Raw genomic sequence first — 1,900 nt, 5'->3', positions numbered from 1 at the left:
TCCTCACTAGCTGACCTTGGCTAGCTGCCCTAGCCAGGTCTGCTTGCTTTCTTCTTGCCTCACTGACACATCTCTGACAGTGGTAAACTGTTCTGGACCCTCAGAGTTATCTCCCATGTCTGGAGTCAGCCATAATATTTATGTTCTCTTCTTCCATGTCTCAACATTCCCTCTGGCTCATAAATTGCACTGCTTCTGGCCTGACATGCATTAATTAACTTACCTAATATGGTAAATGTCATACTATAGTATGATGTCAAGTCCCTCACTGTGTTAAGCATGCTGAGGCATGGTAAGTATGCATGCAAGTCTCTGAGCAGTACACATGCTATTCATCTCTGAGGGTAGTATTCCTCTATCTATTCCTTTGTTGCCATCATGTCATTTCTCTGTTCAGCACCCAGTTATTCAGATACCTTTCTTTGGGTCTCAGTTCTCTGTTCTAAAGCATGTCCCATCAGTGCATCTTTGATCAATGTAATCAGGATTGCTGATCATATTTCAATCATATTCTTTTTATTTTTAGCATGTCCTCTTATAATGGTATTGGCATGTTTAGGGCCAAGCACTAGGACCTCACATGCAGTCTAACCCCTCTGGTATTAGTCTGCTACTAGGCCATGCACTCTGCTTATTGTTACTTCAGTTTAGCATTATGATAGCTAGGTTTCTGTGTGCTCTAGTCCTATTTTCTGTTACATGCTTACTGGACTGGAATGCAGTCCATGTATTCGCAATTTTCGCAATTTTACATATCTGAACATGGAGAGGGCATGTCACCGCATTGTAGGAGTAGAAGGGAGAGTTTCTGACCCCAACAGTTGTGGTGTATTGGGCACAGAAAGCCTTGCACTCTAGCTCTGAGTTTGTGTTAGTAACTTTGGGCAAGAGAATAAACTGATTATTGGATATCATTAAGAGTGCTGTGAGAACTAAGTGAGGCATTGAAGCTCATGAAGGACTTGAGCCCAGTTTGATAAGAGGTTTTGGATTGTGCTCCAACCTGAGAATAAGAGAGCAGTGTCTGAAGGGCATCATCTTGAGTTTTTGAGGTATTTGTGACACACAGTGCTACAGGTGGCAGAGGTTCAAACCCTTTGGTCTGTTGGACAGTGTTTAATTGTCTTTTGTTGTCTCTGGATTGCATAGGTTTGAATCCTGTGGGTCTATGATTGGTTTGGAAGCTTGTGAACAGAGATCTGTGCTCTTTGGCACTTGTGGATGTGTTTGTGATTGGTTTTTGCTTAGAGCACGAAGCTTTAAGCTGTGTATTGTGTATGTTAAGAGTTTTGAGTTGATCTGAGCTGTGTTTAGGACTTTTTGGAGAGTTTTGTGAGAGTGTTTTAATGTATTGTGTTGAGCTGCAGTACCCTTTGCCTTGAGGTCCAGCAACACCTGTTGCCTCCTCTTGTTTTGATAAAATGAAAAGCTTTGAGACTTAGAGAGACCTCAGACTGTTATAAGCATGCTATTACCATTTGTGCACTGTGATCTCATTGAAGAGGACAATTATATTTGTTGATCACTACTTTTATCACATTATAATCCCCCCACAAACTAAGAGTTTTGTGTGTGTATTGGTGTGAGTGTGGTCAGTGGATAATGCTCTGCTGTATCCATTTTCACCTTGTGCACACTCAGATACTCTTCAACATACATGAATTTTCTTCTGCATGTTGATGGCAAGAATGGTCTCACCATCTTCCATCTCTTCATCCCATCTATCTTTGAGATCCTCATCAGGCAATTTGAATGGGATCTTCCAACACTTGCATCAAGCAAACATCATCTTTCCAGCTTTCCAGTTGATCAGCAGATTGTGTCTAATCAACCAGTCATGTCCTAAAAACACTTCTTTCATCCCTAAGTTGGTTACTGCAAGGTCAATTCATTCAGAGTG

The sequence above is a fragment of the Guyanagaster necrorhizus genome (assembly GCF_019112545.1).
Source record: "Guyanagaster necrorhizus MCA 3950 unplaced genomic scaffold BT62scaffold_73, whole genome shotgun sequence".
Taxonomy (NCBI): domain Eukaryota; kingdom Fungi; phylum Basidiomycota; class Agaricomycetes; order Agaricales; family Physalacriaceae; genus Guyanagaster; species Guyanagaster necrorhizus.
The sequence above is the reverse complement of the archived record's forward strand: the minus strand, read 5'-3'. Positions refer to the sequence as shown.